General features: G+C 42.9%; 1 protein-coding gene across 4 annotated transcripts in view; it reads left to right on the forward strand.

Moving 5' to 3' along the window:
• The window catches only part of SHROOM3 (shroom family member 3), a 379,671-nt gene that overhangs the window by 173,385 nt on the left and 196,182 nt on the right, over positions 1-10,104 (forward strand). Inside the window, exon 1 of one of the 4 annotated variants that reach the window (XM_039468444.2) lies at positions 1,774-2,282. The exons of the other annotated variants lie outside the window; for them this stretch is intronic. The gene's annotated coding sequence lies outside the window, so the exon portion shown is untranslated. Of the gene's footprint in view, positions 1-1,773; positions 2,283-10,104 lie in introns of those variants that run through there. 4 annotated transcript variants of the gene reach the window in all.

Consider the following 10,104-nt stretch of genomic DNA (forward strand, 5'->3'; position numbering starts at 1 on the left):
TTTGACATACTCAAAATGAATTTCATGGCCTGGCTGCTATTGAGTAGCCTCGCTGGGAGTAGTCTATGATGGAAGGAAATGCCACTCTGTTGGGGTGTTTTGGGGAAGTTGCCTGATGGGGAGGGGAAAACATAAAGCTGGGATAAGAACTGTGCTCTCTGAAGAAAAAAGAGGCTACTTTTGAGATGGAGTCTTGCTCTGTCACCTAGGCTGGAGTGCAATGGTGTGGTCTCAGCTCACTGCAACCTGTCTCCTGGGTTCAAATGATTCTCCTGCCTCAGCCTCCCGAGTAGCTGGGACTACAGTTGCATGCCACCAGGCCCAGCTAATTTTTGTATTTTTAGTAGAGACAGGGGTTTCTTTATGTTGGCCAGGCAGGTCCCAAACTCCTAACCTCACGATCTGCTCCCCTCAGCCTCCCAAAGTGGTAAGATTATAGGCGTGAGCCACCGCACCCAGCCAGGAGGCTACTTTTGAATGAATGCATCTACGATACAAGATCTAGTGGGAAGCTTCTCTTCTTTTAAAAGATGATTCTGTGCCCCACCCTGTTCCTATCCCACATTTACCTCAATTTCATTTCCTTAGATTTCACATTATAGAGATATGAATAACTCGAATTCAAGTGGAACATTCTGGAGAGACAGAGTTTCTAGTTAATACAGGAACAATCTTTCAATAAAACTAGTATCACATTTGAAATGCAATGATATTGTCCAGGATGCTTTAGACCAGGCGTTCCCAAACTTTTTACACAGGAGGCCAGTTCACTGTCCCTCAAACCATTGGAGGGCCGCCACATACTGTGCTCCTCTCACTGACCACCAATGAAAGAGGTGCCCCTTCCTGAAGTGCGGCGGGGGGGGCCGGATAAATGGCCTCAGGGGGCTGCATGCGGCCCGCAGGCCGTAGTTTGGGGATGTCTGCTTAGCCTTTCTTGGCATCTGGAATGATTACTACTGCTTGTAGAAAATAATCCCACTGATTTTAGAATTCTGGGGGCGGTGGGGGTGGGGCATGCACCCTTTCTCTCTTCTTTCTTTCTACGCCTAAAAAGTAACCTGCAAATCTTGTTCAAATTCTTTTCCAAGGAAATATATAAATTATCTGTGCATCCTACACTTTTTTCACCATCATGACGGCTCTAAACTAAGGAAGAAAATACATTTACATGCCCAGAAACTCAGACGCTCTTGGAGCCCCATTTTCCTTCTGTGTGTGCTGTTCCTTTCCTCTGTGTGTGTGTGTGTGTCTATGGTTACTGTTAAGCTGACCCCTACAGTCTGGGGCAAATACCAAACTTGAATCAAGCGCTACTTATCCATACAGCTGTGAAGGATTGCGGTTTCAGGGGCTCAGATGATAGATTCAAGTGAAGTTTCTAACTGGAGTTTAGGAAACCTGTTATGATTTCATCTACAAAGGCGGGCTGCATCACACCCCACTGTGCTGAATTTTAAGATGCAGTGTTGTGTTATTGTTTTGTCTTTTTTTTTTTTTTAATGCGAACCATTTTTATTATAAATGATCCATTTTTATGTCTGTGTTGATTTTTATAATACCGAATTTCATTCTTGAGAACAATGACTGTAGAAAGATCTTTATTGTTCCTGCCTCTTCTCCCAGTGTCTGGAAGAAACTGTTGCTTGCAAAAACCATAGCTAATTAAACATTGAACTTAATTAGCTACAAAGAAGCCAGACTTGCCAGGGCTGGGAGGAAGGGCAGAGAAAGCTGCAGACTCTGTGTTGTTCTTTACCTCCGCTTTAATGGTCTTCGCAGCTGGTCGTGTTTATGAGTCAGAGGACCCTAGAGCGACACTTGTTGGGGACGGGCAGGACACCACAGCCCGCCCGGCAGCTCCTGCGAGTGGCGGCGGGAGTGCACGCCAGAGCCGAGTGCCAGCGCCGTGGAAACCGGTTCTCAGGTTCTGGCCGAGTGGACTTGCCCTTACATCAGCGGGTCTGCTCCTGTCAGGCAGGCGGCCGGCGATTGGCCGGGAGGAGGCAGTCATTCAAACTGCCTTTTGTGCTTGGATAATCAGGGCAGCCCAGGTTCCCAGCGGAGGTGCGTCTGTGGTGTCAGACACCTGTGCCTCAGCTCGGCCTTCCTGGGGCTGGCTCCCGTGGACCCTTTCTGGGCCCGAACCGCGTCTCTGGGCTACCTTCCCCAAGCCACCAAGCCCCCTCGGTGGACCTGCCTTGGCCCCGTGTCACGCAGGACAGAAATGTCCAACAGATAGCTGAGGACAATGGACGTGCCTGGGCATAGACTTCCGTAAGGTAAGTTCATTTTAACCCAGTTATTTCTCGCTGACATTATTTCTCCGTTGATCTTGGCAGAAACGCCGGTATTGGGAAGGTGAACTGAAGAGAGGTAGGGAAGTTGTTCAAGTTAGTTAGGCCTTTCTGATGAAATCACCAAGGTTTTGGACTGTCAGATACGCTGACAAAATAATATAAAGGAATAAATAAAGATGTGCAGTGGGAGGAGAGAGCTTGACAAATGACTGTAGTCCTCTCAGGCAACGGGCACTTTTTCCTATTTGATGAGAAGCTCAAGTGAAACAGAGTAAAGTAACTTTTAACTAAGACCAACAAATATCTATGCTAACTTGTAGAATAATACCAAGTCAGTCTGAATATCTTGGCTCCCTCCAATCATGCAACCTCAGGATTTATAGTCTAATTTTAATTATAACTCATTTTTAAAGCTATATTTAACCTTCTCATTTGGGATAAGAAGGCAGCTTTTCTTTTTTATGTTTGTGCAACGTGGGTGAATCAATGAATTTCATTTCAACAGCAAAACTGGATTATATTGATTGGTTGGCTCACTCTTCTCATCCTTATGTTTCAGAGAGAAGGTTGGATTATAAATGCAAGCACCTAGATTTAAGCAACAGTTGAGATGCTTAGGAATGTTAAGCTGTGATTCTGGTTAAGCTGTGATTCTGATTAAGCTTAAACTCTGCCCTGATTTCATTTTACTTGTAAATCAATTGACACATGCTTCAGGGACTGTCCTGTCTTTTCTCTGGGGCTGCTGTCAGCATATTTGTTAACTTGAGGATTTCATAATTGATGATTGATTTAAAAAAGACTGGTGGTTTGGGACTAGTGTTTTCACCCTGCCTGTTTTGTTATGATAGGAAGGAAAGTAATTTTCCCTTGGATTTAAATTTTTTTCATGAAAAAATTCTGAAAATGGGTAAAGTTTCCTTTATAAATCCAAAGAGGTTCTGAGACTACTTTTCCCACCTCATTAATTTCAAGGATGTAAGCACTTAGATGAAAGAAGGTGTTTACCAGTTCTCAATGATTCTGTTCAAGTGATAAACAGCAATAGGGCAAACAGGTCATTGAGAATTTGTGTTAATCATCCTCAAATGGGTTTTTTATTCCAATGATTATAGCCAGTTGGAGTTTTCCATTCTTTTCAGCTGTTAGCTAACGTGTCTTTATAAAAACATTTTCCTATAATAATATAACAGTAACATTTAATACAAATATTAATATTACTGCTTTCATGAATAAAAGCACTAGAAATGGCATTACCCATCAGGTGAAATATGATCGTCACACAATCTTAAAGTGTATAAAGCAATCACTTAAAAATATAATGTATATGTAAATGATTTTAAAATATAGATCCATAGGTAGGTAGATACTAAGTGAATTTATAAATGTTGAAGGAGTTAAAGAGAAATGAATATTGGAAAGCTAAGTAGATATTGAATATTTAGCATTGATTTACATTTCAAAAATCTACCTTTACTTATGAATTACAACCTAGAGAATATATAAATCAAAGATAATTTCCTGGGTTAAAGATAAATCATTTTTTGTATGGAGAGGGATCAATACCCTAATCATATACCCTAATCTTAGCCCTACTCACTGTCTTTAAACATAATTACTAGTCATAAAAACCCCGGTATCCTAAAAAGGCACTGAAAGGAAGAGAGAGGTTGCTGAAAAACTTAACAATACTTCAAAAGTAAATAAAGTCACAAACCCCACATGTCATGTAAAGAGTGTAGAAAGCCCTAGTCTGTACCCTAAATATGTAATTTAACACAATCATTAATAACTAAGGTAAATATTTTATTCCAAGAACACTAGAGAGTTAGATTGGAGGGCAAGGGGATTAAGTATCTTAAGGTTATTGTTTCCTGAGTGACCATTTTTAAAAGCCTCCATCCGGGAACTGTGGAATGCCTGCCAGGCTCCCTGACTGCTGTTTGGTGAGGGTCCCTTCTGGTGCTGTGGACAGCACAACACACAATGGGGCACAAGAAAGCCTCACACCACGCCCCCCCGGGTGTGTACCCACCACAGTGGGTACACTGTGCACCCCCTTGGCTCTGCTTAGAAGGTTCAGCTCTGCAAAAGGAAGGTTGCAAACATCAGACACCTTCATCTCTCTGTTTCTGTCTCTCTGTCCCCTTCTTCCCACAGAGTCCAGCCTTGGCCTCTGACTTTTCCTGCGATCTGGGAGGCCTGTGAGTTCAGAGACTGAACAGCTTGGGGAAGACCTCCCTTAGCTCAATGTGCTCTGGCCAGAGGGAGCAGACAAGCAAGTTGAGTTTGGGTAGCCCTAGACACACGGAAAAACAAACAGCTTCCTCACCTCCACCCCTCCATAGATGACTTCATTAAAATGTCACTGGTTCATAGGGCAAAGGTAGCACTTCTTGTTAGGTCAAACCCCTAAAAGGCATGTTTTTAAGAAAACGAAAAATTTAAAAATCCCCAGCAGTCTTAATGATCACCTTAAGACAGGCAGGAAGGTATACCTTTCAGACAAGTGGATGATTTTGGAAGGCATGAACCTAAGTCGGCTCATACCATTTTGCTTCTTAGTTGGACTGACTGGTTTAAAAAATGAAACCCAAATGGTAGCTGCAGAGTGGTATGGGTGGCATAGCATCTGATTCCATTGCGATAAAAGCTCTCAACAAACTTGTGTGAACCGACACTGATAGAATGACTGAGGTTCCACAAGTGGTCAAGAGACCCCGACATCAGACACTTAAGGAGGACTTTGCTTCTGCCCTGGACACCTGGCTTTAAAGTGAAAACTCTGGAGATGGAATGCAAATCAGCCCCACCCTGAGAAGCTATGGCTGCTCAGAAACACTTGTTTTTTTCACGTGCCAAAGCTCCCTAGTAAGCAGTAAGGCTACCAGTAGCCTCCACCCACTAAAACCTGTGGTCAGCATTGCCCATCAGCCCACCCGGGGTGGGGGTCCCAGCAATCAGCCTCTGAAGTGAGTCTGCAAGTTCTTCCCTTATCTTCACCCCCGCAGGAGTGGAGGCCCAGTCCTAGTGACCTGATATTTAGCCAATTGTTTCTCAGTTGGATCACTAGTTCTTCCATCTGAGGTAGGTCATATATCATTATCCTAGTTTGGAAGAGAGAGAGAAAAAGAATTAAAAGGAAGAATTTGTCCGACACTACCAGGAAGTTGGTGAGAAGTTACAACCTCAAATCCCATGCAGTTCTCCTTCCCCTTTTGTTTTTCTGTCAAAAGGGCAATCAGGGATCCTTAAACCTTTCCCTGAGCAGTTCTCTCTCGGCACTAAAATGCTTCAGGCCAAAAATATGCTGATTATCTTAACTGGATCACTCTGTGACTGGGAGAGAGTCAGAGCGGTAAAACAATGAAATTAGTTGGACATGTGCTCACCTGAACAACTCAAACCCCAGTGGGTTGTTGGTAAAGTTTTCCTGAAGCCTAAACTAAGGACAGCACCTTCTCTCCTCTGGCTTTTTCCTGGAAAGACCTGATCATTTCATTTATAACAAATTTCAACCCTGGCCCCTTGACCAGGGAGGCCAGCTGCGGGTGAGCCATCTGAAGGTGGCTGGCCTGCATTGCCTCCGAAGGTATTTCAGGAATGTTAATGGTATGCCTGAGTGGAGGCCTCAGAGCTCCGAGCTCAGGCCTGAGAACTGTTCTTGCGGCCATCTGTTGTGGCCCAGGAAGTCTCATAGCAACAGCTTCTCAAGAATGGTGCTTTTTTTTTTTTTTTTTTAATTAAAATTAACTCACACAAAACCAAAAAAACTGCTCCACTGCTCAAGAAGAATCAGGACAGTATTCAGATTCTTTCTACAGAGTGATGAGCTTTTAAGGAAGAAAAGCCCCCGCATCCTTCATTCCTGTTCTTTTAAATGAGCAATTTGTACTTGGTGTTGAGGTCTTAATTTTTTTTTTTCTCCCCCAGTGTAGAATTCTTTTTTTTTTTTTTTGGAAAAGAATGGAAGTGAAGCAAGTTTCCACAGCTGTGGAGAAAATAATCGGCAAAAACATGGTTAAGAAAAAAATGGTCAGAGTTTTGCGATTTTCCTGGTATCCTTTGCTGTTAGTGATCCTGTCAGCAGCTGCCTTTTCCTCCTCTGTAATAATGTGAGCTTTCTATGCCTGGCTATTTGGTTAGTGAAATGAACTTTAGACAAAGACACTAATTTTACTATGATGATGTATGCCCTCCGGTATGAATCTCTTGAATCTGTGCAACAGGAGACCTCAGAAAAAGAGGTAGGGAAAGTAATATTTGTAGTTCTATATTTTTTCATTGATGAGACAGTAAGCTAGTGATTTACAAAAACTGAGGCTTTTCCTCAGGATAGAAGACACTGTAAAATGATAAATACAGGAAGCTTGGGCAGGTGTGCCACACAGAGACAAAAGAATTCTATTCTGTTCCGCGTTACACCCCTTACCCGGCTGTTTCAGGAAGGCACACCACCTCTCAGAGCACAGTGCTTCATCTGCAAATTGGATTCTTGCATTGTTAAGGAGGTTAAATATATTCACCTAAAAGGAGCTTGGGAAAAGATCTTTTAATCTGAATGGCACCTATAAAGAAGTATTATATGCTGTCATTCTTGCTGTGGCACAACCCTGGGAAAACATTTTCATGAGAACTTTTAGATCTTCTTCATTTTTTAGTTTGGCATATTTCCCTCAAGTTTTGTGAAATAAAATTTCCCAGTAGAGTTGCACAGTATTCCAAGTGATATTTGGCTCTCATTACGTAATTCCTGAATATGGAACACACTTGGAATACTTCCTTATATTCTTTTTTTTTTTTTTTTTTTTTTTTTTTTGAGACGGAGTTTCGCTCTTGTTACCCAGGCTGGAGTGCAATGGCACGATCTCGGCTCACCGCAACCTCCGCCTCCTGGGTTCAAGTAATTCTCCTGCCTCAGCCTCCTGAGTAGCTGGGATTACAGACATATGCCACCATGCCCAGCTAATTTTTTTTGTATTTTTAGTAGAGACAGGGTTTCACCATGTTGACCAGGATGGTCTCGATCTCTCGACCTCGTGATCCACCCGCCTCAGCCTCCCAAAGTGCTGGGATTACAGGCTTGAGCCACCGCGCCCGGCACTTCCTTATATTCTTGATTGGTCCTCGTGATCCACCCGCCTCAGCCTCCCAAAGTGCTGGGATTACAGGCTTGAGCCACCGCGCCCGGCACTTCCTTATATTCTTGATTGGTTGTAGGTATTGCTACTTACATATTATTCAGATCTAATACATTGCCCCTACAAATGGCACCAACCTACCCGGAAAGGGATCTGTACTTCAAGACTGGTTTCTGAAACACAGGTTCCTAATGAAGTTTTTCTTTCTCTAAAAGGCATGGCTCTTACCCTTTTTGTGCGTATTGCCTCCCATATAAAATATAACCACCAACTATTTATGAAGTGCCTGCCATGTGTCAGTTGGGTTTCTAGGTACCAAGTTTGGAGCTGTGAACAAAAGTAGACAAAAGTTCTGGCACACATTCTAGTCAAGTGACACAGGTAACAAGTCAGATAACACAAAGATAAATCAATTGTATTATGGGCTAGAAAATTATGACTGCTATGAAAAACACATAAAGCCGAGAAGTACATCATATAATGGCAGAGACGGTATTGCAGTTTTCTAGGGCATGGTGGAAGGACCGGCTAAGAAGATTATATTTAAAAAAAAAAAATCCCAAATGTGCTAAATAGGGGAGGGACAGCGGGGGGTGGGAAGTTGGAGAGAGATAGCATGGGGAGAAATGCCAGATATAGGTGCTGAGGAGGAAGGCAGCAAATCACACTGCCATGTGTGTACCTATGCAACAATCTTACATGTTCTTCACGTGTATCCCAAAACCTACAATGCAATTAAAAAAAAAAGAAGAAGAAGAAGACGCTGGGCATGGTGGCTCATGCCTGTAATCCCAGCACTTTGGGAGGCCGAGGCAGGTGGATCATGAGGTCGAGAGATCGAGACCATCCTGGTCAACATGGTGAAACCCCGTCTCTACTAAAAATACAAAAAATTAGCTGGGCATGATGGTGCATGCCTGTAATCCCAGCTACTCAGGAGGCTGAGGCAGGAGAATTGCCTGAACCCAGGAGGCGGAGGTTGCAGTGAGCTGAGATCACGCCATTGCACTCCAGCCTGGGTAACAAGAGCGAAACTCCATCTCAAAATAAAAAAAGAAGATGATATTCAAAAGAAAACTTGAAAGAAGGGAGAAAATGAGCCTTGAATGTTACCTGGGGAGCACTGTAGACAGAGAGAAGAGCATGTGCAAAGGCCCTGGGGCAGACATGTTTGGGAAAGAGCTGGGAGGCCAGTGGGTGGAGCAGAATGTGGCAGGGGCAGAGACAGAGTGGGTCACTGGGAGTGAAAACAGTTAGATTTTACTCTGAATAAATCCTAGGAGAACGTGATTCACAGAGCAGTTATGAGCATTAAATGAAATAATTTGTGTGAAGCCTTCCATAGAGTGCCTAGCACACAGAACATCTTCTGTGCTTGTTAGCTGTCATTCATTCACTTATTATTACCACTACCTAGGATTTTGTGAACACACAGCACAGAACTTTGTTCTGATCAAAGTTCCTTATGAGAATTAAACTCCCAAACTTGGCTTCTTAAATATTCAATTCTATCAGCTAAGAAAGTTGCAAGTCTATATCGTCACATATACACAGAAAAAAACTTGCTTTTAAAAAACTGACCTTGATTAAGCCAAATCATTGTTTCCATTTTGAAAGTTCCAAGTCCATGCTCTCTAGGGACAGGTGTATTTTGAGACATTTGGTTCCAGTTTCAGCTACAAAAGTCTTGTTGAAGTCCACTGAATTCGCATGATATCACAATATACTCATGTTTGAGTTTTGATATCGATTTCCTCTGCTAGGCAGCAGGATTTGAGGTGGGGAGGAGCATATTGCAGATATAATGAAAATAAGGAATCAATGTGCTTTTCTTCTCCCCAGAGTCCTGAAGCAAGATTACCTTTCAGGGCACTTCAGAGACCCTTTCTCGAAATGATCATCCCAGACACTTCTTTGAATGTCTAGATTCTGTTGATCTCCTCCTTTGAATCTGAGGGACTTAGGTCTTTACTCATGTTGAGTGATGACTAGCTCAGGAAATTTGAAGAAGACAAGCAATCCTTTTCTCCAAGCATATGAAGACCATCATTAAGAGTCAGGGATGGCCGGGCGCGGTGGCTCAAGCCTGTAATCCCAGCACTTTGGGAGGCCGAGGCGGGTGGATCACGAGGTCGAGAGATCGAGACCAACCATGGTCAACATGGTGAAACCCCGTCTCTACTAACAATACAAAAGATTAGCTGGGCATAGTGGCGTGTGCCTGTAATCCCAGCTACTCAGGAGGCTGAGGCAGGAGAATTGCCTGAACCCAGGAGGCGGAGGTTGCGGTGAGCCGAGATCGCGCCATTGCACTCCAGCCTGGGTAACAAGAGCAAAACTCCGTCTCAAAAAAAAAAAAAAAAAAAAAAAAAAAAAAAAAAAAAAAAAAGAGTCAGGGATATCCTTGCTCCAGAACCACAATGAGTGATTTGGAAGCAACAAAAGGAATTACTTGATGATAACTAGAGATGCTCAATGAATGAAAATATCTGTCTAAAAATGTACACTTTCATTATTAGAAATGTTTCAGGAGAGGCTGATTAATCAATCAGTAGTCAGAGGGGTTTGAGTTTATCCACATGACATATACTTTATCTACATGATCTCTGCTAGGATCCCAAATCCACTAGGGGTTCTTTCTTAATAACAAGAATAACCCCTAG

This window comes from Saimiri boliviensis, chromosome 3 (assembly GCF_048565385.1).
Source record: "Saimiri boliviensis isolate mSaiBol1 chromosome 3, mSaiBol1.pri, whole genome shotgun sequence".
Classification (NCBI taxonomy): domain Eukaryota; kingdom Metazoa; phylum Chordata; class Mammalia; order Primates; family Cebidae; genus Saimiri; species Saimiri boliviensis.